General features: G+C 33.4%; 1 long non-coding RNA gene across 3 annotated transcripts; it reads right to left on the bottom strand.

Annotated features, from left to right (window-relative positions):
• Positions 1–17,492: 17,492 nt before the first annotated feature.
• LOC123887457 lies at positions 17,493–21,842 on the bottom strand. 3 transcript variants are annotated; one of them, XR_006801495.1, is made up of 11 exons: positions 21,561–21,842; positions 21,428–21,460; positions 21,199–21,271; positions 20,387–20,500; positions 20,259–20,310; positions 19,842–19,895; positions 19,525–19,569; positions 19,343–19,438; positions 18,917–19,011; positions 18,627–18,827; positions 17,493–17,759 (listed from the first exon to the last, which is right to left on the bottom strand). It is a non-coding gene; the product is annotated as an uncharacterized LOC123887457 (long non-coding RNA). The 3 variants fall into 3 exon arrangements; XR_006801497.1 differs by having other exon boundaries at positions 17,552–17,749; positions 21,561–21,832; XR_006801496.1 differs by having other exon boundaries at positions 17,552–17,759; positions 18,917–18,999; positions 21,561–21,828.
• Between the last annotated feature and the right edge of the window lie 3,073 nt (positions 21,843–24,915).

The following is a 24,915-nucleotide window of genomic DNA, read 5'->3' as shown; positions in this document are numbered from 1 at the left end:
TCTTTGATTTGTGATTAATGGTTTAATCAAGATCCGTTCATCGGGATTGTTCCGCTAAGAGGATTAATTATTTTGAAAAACCCTCTTAAATCCCTTCATACCTGACATGCATAAGCCACGTGTAAAAGATTATTTGGTAACTGCCATCTTAGTGGACAACTGTTCAGCAGCGAATGTTGAACGTTTTCCACTTAGATAGGTCAGAACCTCTGAGTTGAAAGGATCCTATCAGAGGTAAGTACTTCAGAGCTTTTGCATTCAGATGTTCTGAAGCAGAAGTTCTGATATACATAACCTCTTACACTTTAGAAGCCAAATTAATTTTTATTCAGAGATTGAAAACATGTTCAGATGTTTCTTTATAAAATCAAATCTTTCAACATGTAAGGCTTTAGTAAATATGTCAGCCCATTGATTTTCAGTATCAACAAACTTAATATCTATTATACATCTCTGAACATAATCTCTGATAAAATGATGTTTAATTTCAATATGTTTGGCTCTAGAGTGAAGAATAGGGTTTTTAGATAAATGAATGGCTGCAGTATTATCACAATATAAAGGAATATTGTGACTGCTTACTTGATAATCTTCTAACTGATATTTTAACCAGAGTAGTTGTGTGCAACACTTAGCTGCTGAAATGTATTCTGCTTCTGCTGTTGACAAAGCTATGGTAGTTTGTCTTTTACTAGCCCAGGAGATAAGGTTTTCACCAACAAATTGACAATTGCCACTTGTGGATTTTCTTTCAATTTTATCTCCAGCATAGTCAGAATCACATAATCCATTTAGCACATAATCATTGGATTTCTTATAAAGTAATCCAAGATTAGTTGTTCCTTTCAGATACCTAAAGATTCTCTTTACAGCAATAAGATGAGATTCTCTAGGATCTGACTGGAATCTTGCACATAAACAAACACAGAATAAAATATCAGGCCTAGAGGCTGTTAGATAGAGTAAACAACCAATCATACCTCTGTAGACCTTTTGATCTACTTTTCCTTCATCTTCTATTTTGCTCATGTTGGTTGTTGAGTGCATGGGATTGTTCATTATCTTGCAGTCATCTAAGTTGAACTTCATCAGAAGTTCCTTAGTGTATTTGGATTGAAGAACATATGTTCCTTCCTTCTTCTGATTGATTTGAATTCCAAGAAAGAACTTCAATTCTCCCATCATGCTCATTTCAAATTCATCCTGCATTATCTTAGAAAAATTCTTGCACAAGGAAGCATTAGTAGAACCAAAGATAATATCATCAACATATATTTGAATGATTAAAATATCTCCTTTGGTTGTTTTTCTGAAGAGTGTACAGTCAACTTTCCCTTTCTCAAAACCCTTTTCAAGAAGGAAATTACTGAGTCTATCATACCAAGCTCTTGGAGCTTGTTTCAGACCATACAGTGATTTCTTCAGTCTATAAACATGTTCTGGGTTTGAGATATCTTCAAAACCAGGAGGTTGTTTGACATACACTTCTTCAGAAATAAAACCATTTAAGAAGGCACTTTTAACATCAATCTGATACAAAGTTATTCCATGATTAACAGCATAAGATAGAAGTAACCTGATGGCTTCAAGTCTAGCTACTGGTGCAAAAGTTTCAGTATAGTCAATCCCCTCTTGCTGACTATACCCTTGTGCAACCAGTCTAGCCTTGTTTCTTACCACTTCACCTTGCCCATTCAGCTTGTTTCTGAATACCCATTTTGTTCCAATAATGTTCTTATGAGATGGTCTGGGCACCAGAGTCCACACATCATTTCTTTGAAATTGATTCAGCTCTTCTTGCATGGCCACTATCCAAGCATATTCTTTCAGAGCTTCATCAACTTTTGAAGGTTCCATAATTGAGATAAGTCCAACTAAAGATTCCTCACTTCTAAGTTGAGATCTTGTCTTTCTTGGACTATCTTTGTTGCCTAAAATAAGTTCCTTTGGATGAGATGATTTGTATTTGAAAGTATTCCTTGGGGGTTCATCATCTTCAGATTCATCAACAGCAGGTTCAGGAGCTGCTTCATTACTTTGATGTTCAGAGTCTGTTGGAACTATCATGTTCAGAGTTTCTTCAGAAAATGGATGTTCTGAGTAGTTTGGAATGTCTGAAAACTGATCCTCTGATACCTGAAATTTAGAGAAACCTTCCACAAGCTCTGACAGTTTGTCAGGCTCTTTTGTCATCAAATTTGACATGCATAGTTTCTTCCACAGTATGTGTTTCAGAAATATATAGTTTGTATGCTTTTGAGCGTTCAGAGTATCCTATAAAGATACCTTTATAACCTCTAGCATCAAATTTCTTTAGATGGACTTTATTGTTTAGAATGTAACAAGTACATCCAAACTGATGAAAATAAGAAATGTCGGGTTTTCTTCCATTGAACAACTCATAAGCTGTTTTGTTCAACTTAGATCTGATATAGATTCTATTTTGAACATAACATGCTGTGTTTACAGCTTCTGCCCATAAAAACTTTGCTACATTTGTTTCATGCATCATGGTTCTGGCCATTTCTTGCAGAGTTCTATTCTTCCTTTCTACAATTTTTTTGAGGAGTTCTAGGAGAAGAGAATTCATGCAAAATGCCATATTTTTCACAAAAGGTTTCAAAGGGTTCATTTTCAAATTCCTCACCATGATCACTTCTTACTTTTAAAATGGTGTAGCCTTTTTCATTTTGAATCTATTTGCAGAAGATGCTAAACTCATCATAACTTTCATCTTTTGTTCTTAGGAATTTCACCCAATTCCATCTACTGTAATCATCAACAATTACCAATCCATATTTCTTTCCATTGATAGAGGCAATGTTAACTGGCCCAAACAAATTTTTTTTTTTTTTTTCCAGATCCAATCTATTTTTCTTCTTTTTTTTTCCCAATAAATATGAATTTATTGTTTGAGAAAAAAGAATTTTTTTTTCCTTTTTTTTCTTCTTTTTTCCCAATAAATATGAATTTAATATTTGAGGAAAAAGGAAAATATTTTCCTTTTTTTTCCAGATCCAATCTATTTTTTCTTACTTTTTGTCAGATAAAGGAAAATAAAATATTTTCCATTATAAAAACATTTTAAGGAAAATTTTTCGGACAAAAATGTTTACCCTTTTCTTTTCTTGTTTGAGGAAATTTTTTGTGGGTCAAAAAATAAAATATATGATATTTATTGGAACCAAAAAATTTAATTCATATATATATATATAATATATAGGGGAGGGATCAAATTACACCGGTGTAACATTTGAGTAATGTTACACAGCTCAATAACGCTTTAACGAATACAAATTTTACAAAATTCGCCGTTGGATTGAAAGTTTATATCGTATAGATCATCTATGTTGAATTGTATAAAAATCTAAAATTGTTTGATATGTTTTTGAGATAGATCAAGATTAACGGTATTCAATAAAAACACATAAACCATTAATCTTCATCGGTCTCAATAACATATCAAATGATTTTAGTTTTTTTTTAAAATTTAACATGGATGATCTATACGATATAAGTTTTCAATCCAATGGTGGATTTTGTAAAATTTGTATTCGTTAAAGCGTTATTGAGCGGTGTAACATTACTCAAATTTTCACCACCAGTTTAATCTGGTTCGAGGGTCCGTTCTGGCATCAAGTGGTTTCAGCCCCCTCCCGATCACAGTTGCGGGGAATCGAATCGTGGACCTCCCTACCAAGTTCAGCGCCAATTACCACTGAACCAACTAAAGATTGGTATATATATATATATATATATATATATATATATATGAACACATTTTTATAAAATAAAATCGAATTTAATGCATTACATTTTTATTTTATATATGATATACTAAACATTAATATAAAAAGAAATTCTTGACCAAAAAAATAAATAAATAAAACGTAATTTGTTTTTGTAACGACCCAATTTTCATATTATTATTTTTATGTGTTAAAATATTTTATTTAACGTGGCATTTTAATTAAGTTAATAACTTGAGTTATTTATCGAGTACTTTAGTTATTAAGCGAGTAGAGAGAGTTAACGTGTTATTGGGCCAAGCCAATTGGGCTTGAGGCCCAATGGGCCTTGTGTGAGGTGAGGGTGGCGCCATATGGCATGAAGGAAGGGAGAAACATTTCATTTTCTCATGGTTCTTGTGTTCTTGAGAGGAGAAGAGGAGAGCTTGGGAGCTAGGGCAAAGGGAGAGCTAGGGATTCGAGAGCTTCGTCGTGTTTTCTTCGAATCCAGGTAAGAGAGTAGATTTCATATTCGTGGGTGACCCGAGGAAGGGGAGAATGTCGATTTCTCCTCACCCGAACTTCCTCCACCCCATTTTCGTTTTAGCTTGGAATGGATTTTCTTGATGGAAATCGTTCCTAAGGTTCTTAATATGTTTAACATGCTTTTAACATGATTAATGAACGGATTTAATGGTTAAAACGAGTTTTCTATTGGATTAAACTCAAGAACTTTGTGTTCTTGAGAGTTTTGATGAAAAAGTGTTCAATCTTTACTTTTTCGATGTTTATGACGTAGATCTGAGAAATGAACTGTCCTTTTGTGTTTAGATATGCTTGTTGCACTTGAATATGAACTTATTTGGAGTTTATAACATGAAAAATGGTTTATGTGAGAGTCTTGAGAGTTTAGAGTTTGAAATGAGAAATGTAGAAAATTGTTATCTATGAGGTCTGAACCTTTACGTGCAATTTTGACCTCTTTTCGTTGTGAACTGGTTTTAGTGGCCAACATAAAAGTTGTAGCCCTGTTTGTTAGCTTTCCAACGAGTATATGTGCGTCTCCATTGGACTTTCGTAGCCCAAGTTATGATCGTTGCAATGAGAGGCTGTCCTGCAGAAATCAGAACCAGTTCATTCTGCAGAGAATTCGCCCCAGGCGAAAATTGGTCAGTGAGAACCAGTCATTCTGCAGTTATTTCGCCCCAGGCGAAATATATTTCGCCCCAGGCGAAAATGTTGCAGTTTTCTCCAGTTTTTCATCTGCTGTCTTCCTTTGCATGTATTTTCGATCAGTGGCTGATTCTTACATGATTGTTGATGATTGTTGATGCTTGTTGATGCTTGTTGATGAAGAATGATGTGTTGATGAATTGTTGATTATATTTGTGAATTATAATTGTTGTTGATTGTTGATGATGTTTGTTTAAATATCAAAGAAGTATATTAAGGTGTTAATCAACTTAATAAAGAAGGATATTAGAGTATGTTATTCTAATAAAGAAGTATATCGAATTATGTTATTCGATAAAGACGGATGTTAAGGTATTGATTATCTTAATAAAGACGGACGTTGGATAGTGTTCCACGTTATTGTTGACGGGCTATATGCCAAAATTGTTGATGAATATATTCATGAGTTTTGAGTGCATGCATCATGAATATTTAGGGATATTGGCTTGTCCAATAAAGAAGGATATCGAACTATATTTGTTTGATAAAGACGGATATCGGAGGTGAAATACTCTGATAAAGACGATGGTACCACATGCATTAGAGGTGTCTAGAGGACATAACATGAATGTGAAGCATTAGATTGCATTAGGGATTATGTGTACATTTTATTATAAATGATGTTTGACACATACTTGGTAAATGTTGATTGTTAATCCGTATGTGAGTAGCAGAGCCCGTCATGACTATAAAATGAACAACGCGGGGTCCGTCATGACCATAATCTGAACAATGTATTTGTTGATGTTTTGGTATTGTCCGAGACGACGTGAAACTATATGTTTGGTATATAATTGTAGATGATTGATTATGTGATAAATGAAGTAATATGCATGATATATGAATATGCATGAATGATGGTGATGTATATGTATAATGTATGATTATGCATGTTTTTATGAAGAAGTGTTCAAGTACAATTTACTTACACTTGTATATTTTGAGTATGTTATCTAACTCTCTTTTATGTGTTATGTGCTGGACCGTTGGGGGTCCAGATTTTACAGGATTTTGTGGTATTCGATGTCGAGTCGTCGGTGAAGCTCCGCTCTGATTGTGACACGGGAACAGGGGTTTTATATTGTATATAGAGTCTCCTTATCTAGGTTGTTTTGTATAATCAATAAATATATTATTTGATTTAAGATTTGTATAAACAAGTATTTTTACTAATTAACTAAATTAGTATTATTTTGATTGAAGAATGTAATACTCCAACCACAACTTCTATAATATCGAACATTACTTTCCGTTGCGTATTTTGAAAAAGATTTTTACTAAGGTAGAAATATATAAATAATGGGTTTGGGTGTTACAATTGGTATCAGAGCAGGTCGTCTTCGGACTGTGTGGGTTATGTGTCGATCAGAGCAGGTCTGTGCAGTCAGACCAAGTGAGTGTTGTGTGTCAGTCGTGTTTGTCTAACAATTTTGTTGTGTTTGTTTTGTGAAATCACTTATGTTGTTCATTTAGGAACTATGAGTGATGTGAATTGGATTAATTATTCGTTCTTTTTGTGATTAATGGTGTGAGTGCTATACTCCTATGTTTATAATAGTTGTATATGCGTAGAGTTTAACCTTTTTGTAGTTTAAACTTGATGGATTGATGCTTATTGCTAATTGTTGATGATCCGGCATGATATAAAACTGCATGTGACGATCCGGCATGATATAAAACTGCATGTGGTGACGATTTGAAATAATTTTAAAAACTAATATTATTTCTTGAAGATTTTGGTGAAAATATAGAGTTATTTTCTTTTCGGGTGAGTGAAAATTAATTTTTAAAATGGTGAGAAGAGTAGGATATTAATGTGTCCTGGTATGTGTTTGTTATATGTTTGTTTATAACATGTGCTAGATGATTACTAGGCATTTGAATTGCTATGCGTTTTATGAGTAAAAACATGAAGATCTCATAATTCTATGTCGTGATTATTGATGCATGATTCTAGTTTTACTTTCAAGTATATAAAGATGTTATATGCTTGATGTTTTGGATTTTGTGGATTAGTGAGTCGAGAAAACGAGAGTTTAGTGAGCGTAAGTTCAAAACCGTAGCAGAGCACCCAGATTTTTGGATGTGCTCGCTAGGCGAAGGATGAACCTCGCTGAATCTCGCTAAGTCTTGCTAAATCCGAGGATGTTTTGACTTGTCTCGCCGGGAGCTCGCTAGCTTTTGCTAAGCGAGGGAGCTAGACAAGAAATTTATTTTTTGTTGACGTCTTGTTCTGAGTTGACTGAATGTGAGTATGAATTATTGCCTTGCAATGTTTATTTTTCTTGTGTTGTTTGATTTCCTAACTTTGAAAAGTGAGGGAAGTATAGGTTACTTGAATGCTTGCATGAATTTGTGTTAGTGTTTAGGTATCGTGGGTTAGGTTTTGTCCCCTGTATGCGACATGCGTGTAAACGATGTCGATACTAGTTTCTTCTTAGGAAGAATATGTTTAGAGACGATAGAACCGTTAGGTGTGAGCACCAGAAGTTATAGTGGAAGAGTGTAGGTGGGTTTGAGATAAGTGGGGGAGAAGGTTATGTCCCTCCGAGATGTTTCGAACGTGAGAAGATGAGATGAGTAGAGATGTTCTTGAAGCGGAATATTCAGGAAGTGGTGACGTTGTTCGAAGTGGAATGAATGGGAGCAACGAGTTGTGAGAAACTACTAGAAGAGAAGTTGTAGGACCAAGTGTTTCGTCGTGGACGTTAGTGAGATTGGTTAAGTGAGATGAAGAGTATTCGGAACGGTTGGAGATTGTGTCTTACACTAAAAGTTTGAAGGCATCATTTTTGTGGACCAAAGTTGAAGTACATGTTTGATCGAAAGGAGTCGAATATGAGGAAGAGGGAGTGATTAAGATTCTTGAGGAGATGATGATTTCGAATTAAGTTGTCATCCAAGTGGATCGGATGTTGTAGCGGATGCTTGAGTAAGAAGTTTTACGTAAGTCGTGCATATGGTAGTAGGTTGAATTGGTTGAACAAGTCGGAGTTCTAAGTCTAGTGTGGAGTGACTTTCGGAAGAGATTTGAGAAGCTTAGAGAAAGAGATATGAAGATTAGTGAACCGTTGGTGTTAATTAATCGATGAAGGGAAGTAGGTTTTAAAGTAAATAAGAATGGAATTGGGAAATATCATAATAGGATTGGTATGTTTGTTGAATCGTTGGAAGTGAGGATGGTATGAATAATCGAGTTTATTCGAAGATGGAAGTGGGATAACGATCCGAAGGATTTTGTGAGAGGCATGTTGAAGAAAGAGTAATTGGATTTGGATAATGACAGGGCAATTTGTGTCGAAGTTGAATGAGATCCTAGAAGCGGAGATGAAGCTAAAAGAGAGGTATCATTTTTGAATGATGAAGAATAAGAAAGTTCGCCGTTAAAGAACGTGTTGAGAGTGAGTAATAGGAGGTCATGTTGGAAGTGACTTGTGTTAGGTGAGAGTTTGCGAAAAGGATTACCGCACATGTGAGTAGATGTTGTGTTTGAGCACATATAGTAAGAAGTTGAAGGTGATGCCTAAGGTGAGTGTCGGAGAGCATTTTGCAGTGCCCACAAGATAAGAGTGAGTAAGTATTTGCTAAGGAATTTGGATTCATGGAATGGAAGAGTCGGTAGAGACTAGTTTTGTTAGATGCATCGTGGATGTTGATGAGGTATGGTCACAATTGGTGACAATGAAGTAAAGGATTTTAAATTGTTTCATCATGGATGATGAAACGGTAGTGATTTGGTGAATAAGCTTAAGATGTATTTTGGACGAGAATTTTTGGAAATTTTCTAGAAATGTCATGTTGGGAGTAGACAAGGAGTCGCTAGTAAGAATACTAAGACAAAAAGTTGATATTGGAAGACCTTGTACCTTATATTAGAATTTAATGGATGGGATTAGATCGTATGACGAGTATTTGAAGCCTTGTGGATTTAATTCAAGAGTTTGATTTTGGTATCGAATGTACTAAGGGGGAGTCTAAAGATAGCTATCCATAGAAAGATGATGATTGGTAGAGGTCGTAAGTGAATAAGAAACCGATGGGTGAATAAACGGAGAAGAGTGTGCTTGTTGCAATACAAGATGATGAGGAACATCGATAGATGGATTATGGGCAAATTGAAGATGTCGTTTGGAATCAACGAGATAGAGGTTATGATTGTTTGGAGAACCAATTTTAGGCGGTAGCCTAATTTTGAAGTAGCAAATTGCTAAGGGATTAAGGAGAAGTGGTATTGGAAAATGTTTGCGTTAAGGAATGCAAGTATTGGTTGAGAGATTACTTGGGAACAGAGTAGTCGTATTGGATTCGACTCAATGTGAGAAAAGGAATTTGACGGTTAGAGACGGTAGTTTTTTTAGCATGTGTCAATGGAGTTTGAGAATGTTGGTCATCAAGTGATATGTTGGAATAAGATTCGAATATGAATAAGTGATGTAACACGGTTAAGTGATTCATGAGGGAATCAGAGACTTATAGGATTTGTGGAGTTGTGGAAGTATTCCACGGAAGTATCTTTCGGAGAGTTTGATTGGTTGTACCTATTTTAGGGTAACGTTGTGAAGTCGTAGAATGTGAGCCTATGGATGTTTCGTACGAAGTTGACGTTTTAGCGGTTTGATAAGAATGGTTTGTGCCGATATCATGATTGTTGAATATTTATCGACAAATTGAGGAACTGGCCGTCCTTGATCTCTTGTTGATAAATGGACAAAAATTGTGTTGGATGGGATAAACTAATTTTGTCAAACTTAGTAATGAGTAGCGTTTTGAGCGTTTTGTTGGAGGGTCGGATACAGGAGTTATCCGGAGTTGCTTTAGTTGCGTAATTTTCGAGGGCGAAAATCTTTTAAGTGGGGGAGAGTTGTAACGACCCAATTTTCATATTATTATTTTTATGTGTTAAAATATTTTATTTAACGTGGCATTTTAATTAAGTTAATAACTTGAGTTATTTATCGAGTACTTTAGTTATTAAGCGAGTAGAGAGAGTTAACGTGTTATTGGGCCAAGCCAATTGGGCTTGAGGCCCAATGGGCCTTGTGTGAGGTGAGGGTGGCGCCATATGGCATGAAGGAAGGGAGAAACATTTCATTTTCTCATGGTTCTTGTGTTCTTGAGAGGAGAAGAGGAGAGCTTGGGAGCTAGGGCAAAGGGAGAGCTAGGGATTCGAGAGCTTCGTCGTGTTTTCTTCGAATCCAGGTAAGAGAGTAGATTTCATATTCGTGGGTGACCCGAGGAAGGGGAGAATGTCGATTTCTCCTCACCCGAACTTCCTCCACCCCATTTTCGTTTTAGCTTGGAATGGATTTTCTTGATGGAAATCGTTCCTAAGGTTCTTAATATGTTTAACATGCTTTTAACATGATTAATGAACGGATTTAATGGTTAAAACGAGTTTTCTATTGGATTAAACTCAAGAACTTTGTGTTCTTGAGAGTTTTGATGAAAAAGTGTTCAATCTTTACTTTTTCGATGTTTATGACGTAGATCTGAGAAATGAACTGTCCTTTTGTGTTTAGATATGCTTGTTGCACTTGAATATGAACTTATTTGGAGTTTATAACATGAAAAATGGTTTATGTGAGAGTCTTGAGAGTTTAGAGTTTGAAATGAGAAATGTAGAAAATTGTTATCTATGAGGTCTGAACCTTTACGTGCAATTTTGACCTCTTTTCGTTGTGAACTGGTTTTAGTGGCCAACATAAAAGTTGTAGCCCTGTTTGTTAGCTTTCCAACGAGTATATGTGCGTCTCCATTGGACTTTCGTAGCCCAAGTTATGATCGTTGCAATGAGAGGCTGTCCTGCAGAAATCAGAACCAGTTCATTCTGCAGAGAATTCGCCCCAGGCGAAAATTGGTCAGTGAGAACCAGTCATTCTGCAGTTATTTCGCCCCAGGCGAAATATATTTCGCCCCAGGCGAAAATGTTGCAGTTTTCTCCAGTTTTTCATCTGCTGTCTTCCTTTGCATGTATTTTCGATCAGTGGCTGATTCTTACATGATTGTTGATGATTGTTGATGCTTGTTGATGCTTGTTGATGAAGAATGATGTGTTGATGAATTGTTGATTATATTTGTGAATTATAATTGTTGTTGATTGTTGATGATGTTTGTTTAAATATCAAAGAAGTATATTAAGGTGTTAATCAACTTAATAAAGAAGGATATTAGAGTATGTTATTCTAATAAAGAAGTATATCGAATTATGTTATTCGATAAAGACGGATGTTAAGGTATTGATTATCTTAATAAAGACGGACGTTGGATAGTGTTCCACGTTATTGTTGACGGGCTATATGCCAAAATTGTTGATGAATATATTCATGAGTTTTGAGTGCATGCATCATGAATATTTAGGGATATTGGCTTGTCCAATAAAGAAGGATATCGAACTATATTTGTTTGATAAAGACGGATATCGGAGGTGAAATACTCTGATAAAGACGATGGTACCACATGCATTAGAGGTGTCTAGAGGACATAACATGAATGTGAAGCATTAGATTGCATTAGGGATTATGTGTACATTTTATTATAAATGATGTTTGACACATACTTGGTAAATGTTGATTGTTAATCCGTATGTGAGTAGCAGAGCCCGTCATGACTATAAAATGAACAACGCGGGGTCCGTCATGACCATAATCTGAACAATGTATTTGTTGATGTTTTGGTATTGTCCGAGACGACGTGAAACTATATGTTTGGTATATAATTGTAGATGATTGATTATGTGATAAATGAAGTAATATGCATGATATATGAATATGCATGAATGATGGTGATGTATATGTATAATGTATGATTATGCATGTTTTTATGAAGAAGTGTTCAAGTACAATTTACTTACACTTGTATATTTTGAGTATGTTATCTAACTCTCTTTTATGTGTTATGTGCTGGACCGTTGGGGGTCCAGATTTTACAGGATTTTGTGGTATTCGATGTCGAGTCGTCGGTGAAGCTCCGCTCTGATTGTGACACGGGAACAGGGGTTTTATATTGTATATAGAGTCTCCTTATCTAGGTTGTTTTGTATAATCAATAAATATATTATTTGATTTAAGATTTGTATAAACAAGTATTTTTACTAATTAACTAAATTAGTATTATTTTGATTGAAGAATGTAATACTCCAACCACAACTTCTATAATATCGAACATTACTTTCCGTTGCGTATTTTGAAAAAGATTTTTACTAAGGTAGAAATATATAAATAATGGGTTTGGGTGTTACAGTTTTTACGTTCAAAACTAGAACTTTGACCCATGCGGTGCATGGGTCTAATTAGGTGTAATATGTAATAATAAAAAATAAAATACAAAAATTCTAATAGCATTTTCAATAAGAGTAGTATAGGGAATTTCATGGACTAATTATTCTATATTTGTTTATGTGCTTATTTTATATTTTATATATTTTTTAAATAATTTTTGAACCCCATCGTTTTGTTTACTTATTAAAAAAAATTACTGATAACTAAAGGTTAAAAAATTGATGATAATTAAAGGTAAAAAAAAAAATTAAAGACATAATCAAGAACATAAACTTAAGTAGACATCCATAAATAAATAAAAATTGTGATTAATTCCGCCGTTCAAATTTATTGAAAACAGGGTTAACATATTAGGATTCCTAAATTCTTTCATAATTGAAGCACAAGTTTTAGCGGTTGAAAGGTTTTATTGTAAGTAAGAGATGCAAGTTCGATGACAAATCTGTATATTTTTAATATAAAGCTGCAATAAAAAGAAAGAGAAAATGAGGGGAAAAAAATTTGGTTTAGGGTTAGCTTATGTTAGCAAGCTTATAATATAAGAGATTATCGGTTTTTAATTGTTTAAATTGTGCAATGAAAATTGATGGTGCTTAATTGTCGTATGAAATCTTTCCTAAATGGAGCTTAACACTTTGTGGACATAATTTAAATCACAATTGGTCTGCTAGTGCATATTATATCAATTGATCATCGGTTAATATTAAATCTGCAATATTAAAAACAAAATAATGAATGTGATTAGTGACATGACTATGGTTGTGTTTGGTTGTATTGCAAAAAAAATTGATTTAGTAGAATTGAGTTTGATAATAACTTTCCAAATTACACGTGATAATAACTTTCCAAATCTCACATGATAATTATTCTCTAAATTTATGATCCGGTAGAAAAAAAATCATTGATCAGGAAAGACATAAAAATATTTCGTGATGAATAATATAGTCAACAATAATTTTGATTTGATATACTTTTAAAATTGATGATGCTTATCAATTATTGCACATAATTTTAATCACAATTGGTATACTTGCCATAATGGTTGGAAATATTGCCTTGCATTGAAGGGTTGTGAGTTCGAATCCTAGTCAAGACAAAATTGTATTATTTTTTAATAAAAATTGCAAGATAAAATGGAGGGAAAATAGAGAAAACAAATTAGGGTTTAAAGTTTGCTTGTGTATACAAGCTTATAATATAAAAGATATTTTGTTAACCTAAAAAAATTCAATGTGCATTAACTTCACTTGTGATTATAAATAGTCTATTGAAAGATGTTATTTGTTAATCTATCAAAATATAATCGCAACCCACATCAATCTTCTATTTTTTATCATTGCAATTATGTGTCTTGCTTCAGAGATGTTTGCTGGTAATAAACTTATTCTTTAACTAAATTTTGAGGTCTTATCAATGAAACGTCTTGCTGTTGTAGAATTTGAGAACTGTGTTTTAAATTCCTATATTTTGGTTTTAATTTTTGAGTTTTATAAACATATTTTTTAATGAAAATTTACATCATAGGTTTTAAATGACAATAACTTGTATATTAGATGATATCTAAGACAACTTTTAATTGATTGCAGCTGAAGCTCTTTGCTTCGTTATGGGGAGTTGTCCAGATCAACCGCTATATTGCTCCCTTGAATGTAAAAAGAGGGGCTACCATTTCGGTGGCGGTTGTCCTCAGGCCTCAGGCTTTTGCTGCTGCACACCGAATATATGAGAGATTTATGTTTGATAATTTCACTTTCTAAAATGTTTGTATACATATGTATGCAAACACACTTTTTAAGATTTTATTAAAGTTTTGTCAAAAAGATTTTAATAAAGTTAAGTTGGAAAATCAACCTGTTAATTTCAAGGAAGAAATTTATATTTTGTCATTATTATTATTATTATTATTATTATTATTATTATTATTATTATTATAACACTCCAAGATAAATTATCTTAAACTTCATCTGAAGCATACATAATTGAATCCAAATTCATTAAAATTACGGAATAATTTGCATTTAAAAATTATACTTTATTTGTACATGTCAATGTCGTCCCAAATTTTTTCATTGCGTCTCTTCCAAATGTACCACAATATCATTACTATTTCAATAAATGGTTGCTGCTGATGTTGTTGTTTAAATACAAAAAAAGTTAGATCATTAAAGTTTAGCGCACTATGAGTCATTCATAATTCATTCGATGATATCCCAAATTTTTAAATTTGCATTTAAATTTTTAATTCTACACGCCACACCGTCCTAGATTTTTTCATCGCGTCTCATCCTAAGGTACTACATTAATATAATTACTATTTCAATAACTGCTCGTTGTTGCCGTCGATTTTTTCTTGAAAAAGAAGTTGTCACCAATTTTAATTTGTTTACAGAAAAAATTGGAAGAGTTATAAATGAATAGGAAAGGTATTACCACCCCACTCGTCAGTAAATGTTTGCCTTATAATTAATCTGGACTCACTTAATACTTATTACTAGTCTGATCATAAGGAAGATTTATATATATATATATATATATATATATATATATATATAAGATGATTACATATTATTATATATAGGAAAATGCTAAACAGGGCCGCCGGGCACTAGTTAAGGATACAAATATAGAAGTTTTATCTCGTAAATTGTGCATTCAATGTTTTTAAGGATACAAATATAGAAGTTTTATCTCGTAAATTGTGCATTCAATGTTTTAATGATGTGAAAAGTTATTCTCTCTCATCATTAACTTTATCATTTGTTTCCTTTTTTAGTATACTTAACTAGTGCCACAGGGGCACTGTTTAGCATAACCCTTATATATAATTAATTGTATGGAAATTATAATATTTTTAAGGTTTAACTACACATTTGATCCCTTACTTTTATTTTAGGTTTCAATTTGATATATTTACGTTTTAAAAATATCAATTTGGTCCCTTACATTATATATATATATATATATATATATATATATATATATATATATATATATATATATATATATATATAGGGGGCTGTTAATTTAGACCCAGTTGGGTCTAAATTAGCAAGGTGCACCTTTTGAGTTGGACAAAAATACCCTTTCTTTTTTAAAAAAAAAAAAAAAACATATTGGCGCTGATCCAGTGTCGCGCGCCTACCGCAGGACCACCGTTACAGACCGTTGATTTCCATCAGACGGCCAAGAGATGATCTCATCATGGCTGTCGGATCAATCAGACAGTCCAGATGATCCATCTCCATGATAAGCCAGCGCGTGCACCACACTAGATCTGCGCCTGGAGAGAGAAAATTTCATTTTAGAAAAGCAGGACACGTGTCAACTGCTGGGTGGTTGGCATATTTTTTTTTTCATTTAATACTTTAAACTCAATTATTTCGTTGTAAATTAATTTTTTATTTTTTTATTTTTATACCAAAATTCATAATTTTTTTTTGTCTACAAATAGAGACTTGGTTCGTTTGATTTGGACACAAAAAAAAACACTCAATTTTTCACTACCTTTAATTATCTTTATATAATACTGTGAAACCATTTAGCTGGTAGAATGGTTTCACAGTATAACTCTCTGAAACCATTTTACTGGTAGAATGGTTTCAGTGAGTAATTTCTTAATTGTTTGCTTCTGAAACCATTTAGCTGGTACAATGGTTTCAGAACGTTGTACTTTGAAACCATTTCACTGATAGAATGGTTTCAGGGGAGTTGATTTTTAATTGTTTGCTTCTGAAACCATTTTACTGCTAGAATGGTTTCACAGTATAACTCTCTGAAACCATTCTTCCAGCTAAATGGTTTCAGAAGCAAACAATAGTTTTTAATTACCGTTTTATCTCATTTAATTAACGAAAAATAGTTTCAGGTCTCAAAAAATTTCATAAAATATATCAAAAGTTCCAGAATATTATCTAATATTTTATTAGAAACAAATAAAAAAACAATTGGTTTCAGAGTACAAATCTATGAAATTATTATTATTATTTGTTAAATGGTTTTAAATAATCAGCGGAATTTGTGAAAATAATTTCATGACTTGAACTAGGGAGAGTGAGGTACACAAGAGGGTTCTAAATAATTCATAGTACTTTACATAAAATTTTGGAAATTTTTTATGGAATTATAATATTTTTAATTACCTTTTTAATCATTTAATTAACTAAAAATAGTTTCGGGTCTCCAAAAATTTCATACAATATACCAAAATTTCCAGAATATTATCTACTATTTTATTATGAAAAAATAAAAAAAAAATAGAGCCTCCCTGAGGCCGCACGCGCCCCCACGCGCCGCCGGTGAGAGTGGGCGTGGGCGACGCGCACTGTTCATCGTCCCTCCCACCCGTTTTATGCAGAAACGGGTCGTGCGACCCGGTTTTTGACCCGGTTCGATCTCCCTCAATACTCAACGAAACTCGACGTTCCTTATATGGATTTTGATCGTTTTTCAATTTTACAAAGGTTTCCGGTATTAGTTTTTGAAATCGGCGTTCGATTCGCACGTAAAATGAGGTCGAAATTTGGAAGAAATTTAAAAAATGTAATAGTTGTTCTATTGTTTCAAAAAAAAAAAAAAGGGTATTTTTATGATGCAAATTACATACATGCCCCAGTTGCTCTATTGTTTCAAAAAAAAAAAAGGGTATTTTTGTCCAACTCAAAAGGTGCACCTTGCTAACTTAGACCTAACTAGGGTCTAAGTTAGAAAACCCCATATATATATATATATATATATATATATATATATATATATATATATATATATATATATATATATATATATATATATATATATATATATATATATATATATATATATATATATATATATATATATATATATAAGATGATTACATATTTTTATATATAATTAATTGTATGGAAATTATAATATTTTTAAGGTTTAACTACACATTTGGTCCCTTACGTTTATTTTAGGTTTCAATTTGGTCTCTTACGTTTAAAAAGTATTAATTTGGTCCCTTACATTTATTTTAGATTTCAAGTTAGTCTTTTCTGTTAGTTTTGTCACTAAACCGTTTGAACAGTACACGTGTTAGCGTGTAGAAGTGCCACGTGTCTGTCCACATATGCAAATTGACTGCCACAAGTGACAAAATTGACGAAAAGGACTAACTTGAAACCTAAAATAAATGTAAGGGACCTAATTGATACTTTTTAAACGTAAGAGACCAAATTGAAACCTAAAATAAATGTAAGGGACCAAATGTGTAGTTAAGCCTAATTTTAACTACTTTTTTTTTATCCAAACAAACTTAATTCATATCAAATGATAAATGTTCCATACATAAGGGAATAATCTCAAATTTATGAAAACTAGCCTAAACATTGGCCGCCCTAGCAAGAGTATCAGCAACCAAATTTGTTTGTCTCTAACAAACTTAACCTCAAAGTTTACATAAGAAGATGACATAAGAAGAATAATGTCGTTAACAATTAAACTAAATTCTGAATTGCCCCGTCTTCTCGAATGGATAGTGTCAACCAACAACTTTGAGTCACTTTCAAGTAAAAAAGTACTTTGAGTCAGCCAACATAATATTTTTAACTACTTATTTTACACAAATAAAGAAAAAATATAAACACAATCAAATAATAATAACCTTAAATAAAAGGAAAAAGTTCTTATTATTATTATTTGTTTGACAATGGAAGGGTCTTGCGCCTACGTATCTTTAGGTGCAATAGGAAAATCAAAATGTAGTTCTTCTATAAAATATTTATGGGTTGCTTTCTTTTATTGTTAGTCGATTTTATCTATAACAATATATAAAAAGACTTAACTATACATTTGATCCCTTACGTTTATTTTAGGTTTCAATTTGGTCCCTTCACTAGTGCAGAAAGGAGATACAACTACTGGCCAAACAGACTTTCCACTACTGGCCGTGGCCAGTAGTAAACGCGGTCGACGTTGTAAGTACACACTTTCCACGTCGGGTCTTTTTATACCCGTCGTGGTATCCTAATTTCTTCTGTAATTATTATTTGCAATTATGGGGATTCCACGTCGGTTTTTACAAATACCCGTAGTGGTATGTATGAGATTCCACTACGGGTATTTACACATATCCGTAGTGGTATGTATGGTTTCCAGTTTTTTTTTTTTTTAAGAATTGAGGATTCCACTACGGGTCATTTTATTGCTATTAAATTATAAACTATAATGCTACTGCTATACAAGTTCAATCATGTAATACTACAAACTATAATTTTACTGCTATACACTTTTTTTTTTCTACTGCTATGCACATCATATAGTTTATAGTATTAAAATTGTACATAAAATAAGTGTTTTATGTGGCTGGGCAGTGTGATTCGAATCAGGGGTCAATACATAACTATAAGTATATCAAAAGAAAGCTTACCTTCAGGAGAGGAACAGGGGGTTTGTCTTCACCAGACTGAGGATGCCATTCAAGAAGCACTTCCTTATTATCATGATCAACCGCTTGACGAATATACGGGTACATATTCATTGCAGTTCTGGAATGGAAATCTCCACCAGCTTCAAAGGCTTCCAACATGCTCTTACAATTAGTAAGATGTGCAAGTATCCTAAGTTCCAACTGTAACAATACATAATAACTCCATCAACAGAATGAAATACCAATCAACTTGATGAATAATGAATTAGACATATAAGTGAACTACAAACCTGTCCATAATCAGCAACTATAAGAGAATTTCCAGGAGCAGCAATGAATGCTTGACGGATTTTGTATCGGTCTTTTTCCAAAGCTGGAATTGATTCTAATGTATGAATTATACAAGTTAGATTAAATCTGAATTCATTTTAAATCCAATGATTAATCACATAAATTTATAATGCAGTAGAACTAACTGTAAGCTCAAATAATTGTAAAATATTAAGATAATCAAATATACATTTGAAAAGAAAATAGATACTTCTATTTGAAAGTTCAAAGTATAAATTTATGCATATCCCTCATCCAAATCCAAAATTAAAATAGTATGTGTTGAAAGTTCAAAGTATAAATTTATGCATATCCCTCATCCTCATCCAAAAGAAAATAGATACTTCTATTTGAAAGTTCAAAGTATAAAATCAAGCTGGAAGAACCTGCAAACTTGGTCTTCTTGCTGACAAGCGTCCAGTCTCTGTGTTGATATTTATGGAGCAATGAACACGCTGATCCTTTCCAGATATATTATGTCCCTGTCATTGAGACATATTAAGCTACCATAGTGCAGACATAAACAACATCACTATTCCAAACTTAAAATATACAAACAAACTTGTACCTGCACAGTGCCAACAACCTGCACAACAGACTTGTACCGAGCAACCTTACAAGAAAACATCGTAAAAATCAACTCGATGCAATAATAACAAAAACATAAAAATATACAAAAAAGAGAATAAAACATAAAGGTTGGAACAATTATGTTCCTATAATTAACAAAATTTTAAAACGATATCTGAAATTGAATATACTCAATCACATTAGCCCTTACAGAACAATTTTAGGGACTAAATTGATCGACCCAAAAGACTAACGTGGTCAAGAATTTCAATTTCAGTGATCATTTTGAAATTCCATTCTTAAACATGACTGTACCTCTCTGTGTTTAAGGTCCAAAGTACACCAACCTTGGTAGCTTCTTTGAACTCCCTAAAATTCATAAAACATATTATGTAACTTTCAAATTGATCATAAGGTACTGAATTAATTAACTAGAGAAAGCCAGCACACAAGATGAGTGAGTAGTAATCAATTATTAGGCATAGCATACTCCAAAATAAGCAAGAATAAACATATGGTGATAATGATGATGATGATGAGAAGACAAATTTTTAAGTTAGCACACAAGACACTCTCTTCAAAACGACAGGAGACAAAGGGATCAGGGTAGACAAATAGTGAGTAAGAGATTTAGTGAGAAGATAGCTAGAAATTGTAAGCCTTATTTTGTATTGTAGTAACAATCTGCAAACACATTACCAAAATATTTCAAAAAAATTGATAAAACCAAACCTTAACCAAATATGCCAGCTACAGTCTCAGAACTCATTTTCTCATGCTCAAACTGCAATAATAGACAAAGGTCACATACTAGGCCTCATCCAGAAGAGAAATAACACAACCAGGTTTCTAAAGCTTACTTGAGAAGGTCATTACCAACCATGCCAGTTGCTACAATTTACTTGTAGTGTGCTGAGTAGCCAATGCAACTGATTGTTTCTGTTACCACTTAATGATCTCCTCAAGATAAAGTCCTTCAAAATAAAAAAAGAAACATTAAAGTGAATCAAGTTATTGATCAATTGTTTCCGGAATTCCGGTATATATTCAGTCCACATGATGACAGCCAATTCTAATCAAATTCAGAATATGGTTATTCTAATTATAATCAGCCAATTCACATAAAACACACAAAAGTACATTTACAAAAACCTAAAAGCATAGAAATCAAGCAAAACAAACATTAGTTTTCATCTTCCCCATCCAGTCCTGATATTTTACTTATACTAAAAAGATTCCTTTTCAGAAAGAAGAAAAAAAACTAAAATAAAAAATGCAATTGAAGTCAAGAACTTGTTTTGTGTTCCATGTGAACAGATACTGTAAACTAATTTTGAAGTAATTTGATGACTTATAATAGATAACTACATTAGATGGCTAAGAACCATTGTCATTCCCAATATGAACTTGTCCATTTCTTTCGTGAATATCAATGAGGGTTGGCTTAACTCTATGATGTTAATAGCGGCGCTATAGGCGCTATGCAGACCCCCTCCCCTCATCCTAAAAAATCAACCAGGTTAAAATATAGTACTTAAATTACCCTAACACAAAGTAATCAATTAAAATGAAAAAGAAACATTGAATATTACATGAATCGAAAAAGCATTAAACAGATAAAATTCAGTTTGATTTGGTTTCTGATACAAAAATTGAAACAACAAATAGGTACCTTAAGGCCAAGTAATTTAATAAATTCGCTGGCCAAGTATGATGAATTCAGTATCAGCTGCTTCCACTATAGCCTATAATCACCCAAACATCAAAGAAGACCTAATTCATTATGATTCACTGAAATCCAAATGCTAAAACAATTCAATTACACTTTAGAACACTAACATAAGTAAAATTAGGAAGGGATCAATTCGAATACACAGAGATGGAAACATATTTCACTTTACCTTTTAACATATGCAAAGGAATCAAACTGAAACCTAAGAAAAGAAGTAAAATTAGAGCAAAAGAAGTCAAAATAGGAAAAATCAGAAAGGAACAAATCGAAACTGAAAGAGGTGAATTCCAAACAAATCGAACCTGAAAGCGTGCAATACGGAACAAATCGAAACTGAAAGCGTGAAATCCGAACAAATAAGAAAGTCAAATTAGGTCACGCAATAGCAATAGCTAGAAGAAAAGAGAGCGGTGGCCGAAGAGGTTAGGGTAGAAGAAGCGGTGGATGAAGCATCTTGAAATGGAAACATTGTTGAAGAGTGAGGAATTTCATGGGGCAAAGAGTGAAATTGGGAAAGTGAAAGTAGAAAATAAGAAAATTGGGAAATCGTTTTAAGGTTTTGTGAGAAAGATTTCGCGTACGAGAGAATGAGAAGGAAAGGGTATACATTCTAAGTTAAGGGATTTAACTACCGTTGAAGACCAAATCAGTAGTGAAATCCAATTAAAACAAATTTCAACGTAATTACAACATTGCCACCGTGTCTACTTTTCACTACTGATTTAAGAAAAACAGTAGTGAAATCCCTTGTCTATGAACTTTTCACTACTGGTATTCAAATATCAGTAGTGGAATCCTTTGGTCAAATGTGTTTCACTACTGGTATTTGTAACACCCAAACCGGTTAATTAATTAACTCTGTCTTTATAAAATCTTTTTATAAAATACACAGCGGAAAATTGAAAATATGATTATAAAGCGCTGGTTTGAATACTACAAGCTTCATTCAAAGATAATACTAATACAATTAATTAGTAAAATGTTTGAATAAACAACACAAATCTTCGCATCGACACGATGCGTCATTAGTCATACAAAACGGATACATTTTCAAAATGAAACTAAACCAAACAGAGTGTTCTCAAAGGACTCTATATAGATATAAAACCCCTTTTTCCCATGTCTCAATCAGAGCAGAGCTTCACCATTTCACTCGGACGAGGCTAACACATAACCTGTCAACCTGGACCCCCAAAGGTCCAGCAAATAACACAAAGCAGAGAGTTAGAAAACATAAACATAAATATAAGTGTGAGTAGTATACTACACACTTCACACGCTATCATACATTCCTAACTCACGCACATACATCGTCAAATACGACTACCAATTAATCATTCATTTATAAACACACCAATCATATAGTTTCACGTCTTCTCGGACACTACCAAAGTGTTCATTTTATAGTCATGACAGACTCTGCTCATATACCAAGACATGGCAAACAATCACAGTATTAAACAATTAGTAAATACCAAAGCTTAACACATACGGAAAACACATTACAATCCAAACAGATAATGTCACATCACAATTATCAAGTATATGTACATTTACCCTAATGCAATCTAATGCCATTTACTCATGTCATGTCCCCTAGACACAACTAATGCATGTGGTACCATTTCCACGTTGTTCAGATTTCAGTCATGACGGACTGTTCAGATTATAGTCATGTACGGACTGTTCAGATTATAGTCATGTACGGACTGTTCAAATTATAGTCATGCACGGACTCTACATCAGTTTTACATCATGCAGGATGCTGTCAGTTTTACATCATGCAGGATGTTCGTCACCCCATTTAAGATGAACTAACAGTTTTACATCATGTTGGATGCTGGCCAACTTAGACCATCTCATTCAGTTTTACATCGTTGCTGGATGGTGTCAGTTTTAGATCATGCAGAATCATCATCAATACAGTTTTAAATCATGTCGGATCTCGGTTATCATCAACCATCTCACTCATAAAGAGGAGTCACACAGTTTTATATCATGTTTGGATATGGACTCTAGATTTCGGATAACATAATCCCATCTTCGGCCACTTTTCATAAACATAAACCATTTTCATCAATTATTGGAATTCACATGATTCCCATAACACAATTATTCATGAATGCATGATTACTTTTAAACACATCAAATACATGACGCTATCTAGCTCGAAGCTATTCATTCACTGATGCGGAAACACAATTCCAACATCTAACACATTAGGATAAGACAATATCCTATCACTCCAATCATAATTATTCATATGATAATTATCTGCATAACCATTTTTTATACACATAAAGTTTCATTTACACTTATGTCATAAAACACACATCATTTCCTTAACATTGCAATTTAATGCCAAAGCATCACATTACTCACTTTAAACTGCAACTTATTGCATACACGTTTATCAATCATATAACGATTAACAATAAGCATTAACAACATCAACATGTATCAACAAACATGTAAGGATACCCTTAAACCATGTTACAAGTGCCTAATTACACTTACAAACATCAATAAAATTTGCTGTCACAGAGGCCTTCGCTGAGCGAAGGCTCAGCGAGACATGGCGAACCTCACCAGGAAGTCACCTGCTCATGGCGAGCATTGGCGAGCTTCAGCGAACATGTTCGCTACAGCGAACTCCTGGTCGCTTAGCGAACTACACCAGAAAAGAATATCTGTTCTTGAGTTTTCTAAGGTGGTTTAACATGGAATCCACTCAAAAATCCATCTAGACATGTTATAAATTCTTATAAACAGCTAATTCAAGCATATATGGTATCTATGAACATTAATTAACACTCACAAACACCCACATACATCACACTTACAAATTCATACCAATTTCTTGCATTTTAAGCAAGTTTAACAAAACATGCAAATCATTGATCAAACATCTACATATACCCACTTTCAACTCCCCAAAGTTGTTTACCTCATCTACCATGAGTTCACTACACATGTTAGGATCAAAAGAATCCATTTTCCATTGAGAAAATCACCCACAAAACCCACAAGAAAATAGAGTGGAAAGAGTTTGGGAATGGAGGAATCGACATCCTCCCCTCTTTCGAATCACTCACGAATATGTAATCTAACTCTCGTACCTTAGTTCGACGATTCCTCGAGCTTGCTCTTCTCTTTCTCTACCACGAGCTCTCCCTCTCCCTCATGAGCTCCTTGCCCTAGCTAAGCACTTGAACTTCTCATGGATTTGTAACTTATGAGACTATTCACCCAAACTTATGCTACTTATAGCTCCCCCAATGTTTACTAACTCTTGGCCCAATAGACTAAGCCCAATTGCTTCTCACACGCCCAAAAGCCCAAACAACATAACTTCTCGCTCACTAACTTATGTTTGCGCTAAATGATTATTCGCCGCTTAATAATTTAATTATAAATCACGCCCTCGCGTAATAAAATAATTAAATAACGAATACTAAATTTTGGGTCGTTACAGTATTCACATACCAGTAGTGGAATCCCTTATCCAAAAGTCATTTTTCTACTAGTGCTTACGTTTAAAAAGTATCAATTTGGTCCCTTACGTTTATTTTAGGTTTCAAGTTAGTCCTTTCCGTCAATTTTGTCACATGTGGCAGTCAATTTGCATATGTGGACTGACACGTGGCACTTGGACAC

The sequence above is a fragment of the Trifolium pratense genome, linkage group LG5, assembly GCF_020283565.1.
Source record: "Trifolium pratense cultivar HEN17-A07 linkage group LG5, ARS_RC_1.1, whole genome shotgun sequence".
Lineage (NCBI taxonomy): Eukaryota > Viridiplantae > Streptophyta > Magnoliopsida > Fabales > Fabaceae > Trifolium > Trifolium pratense.
This window is presented reverse-complemented; position numbering and strand designations above follow the sequence as displayed.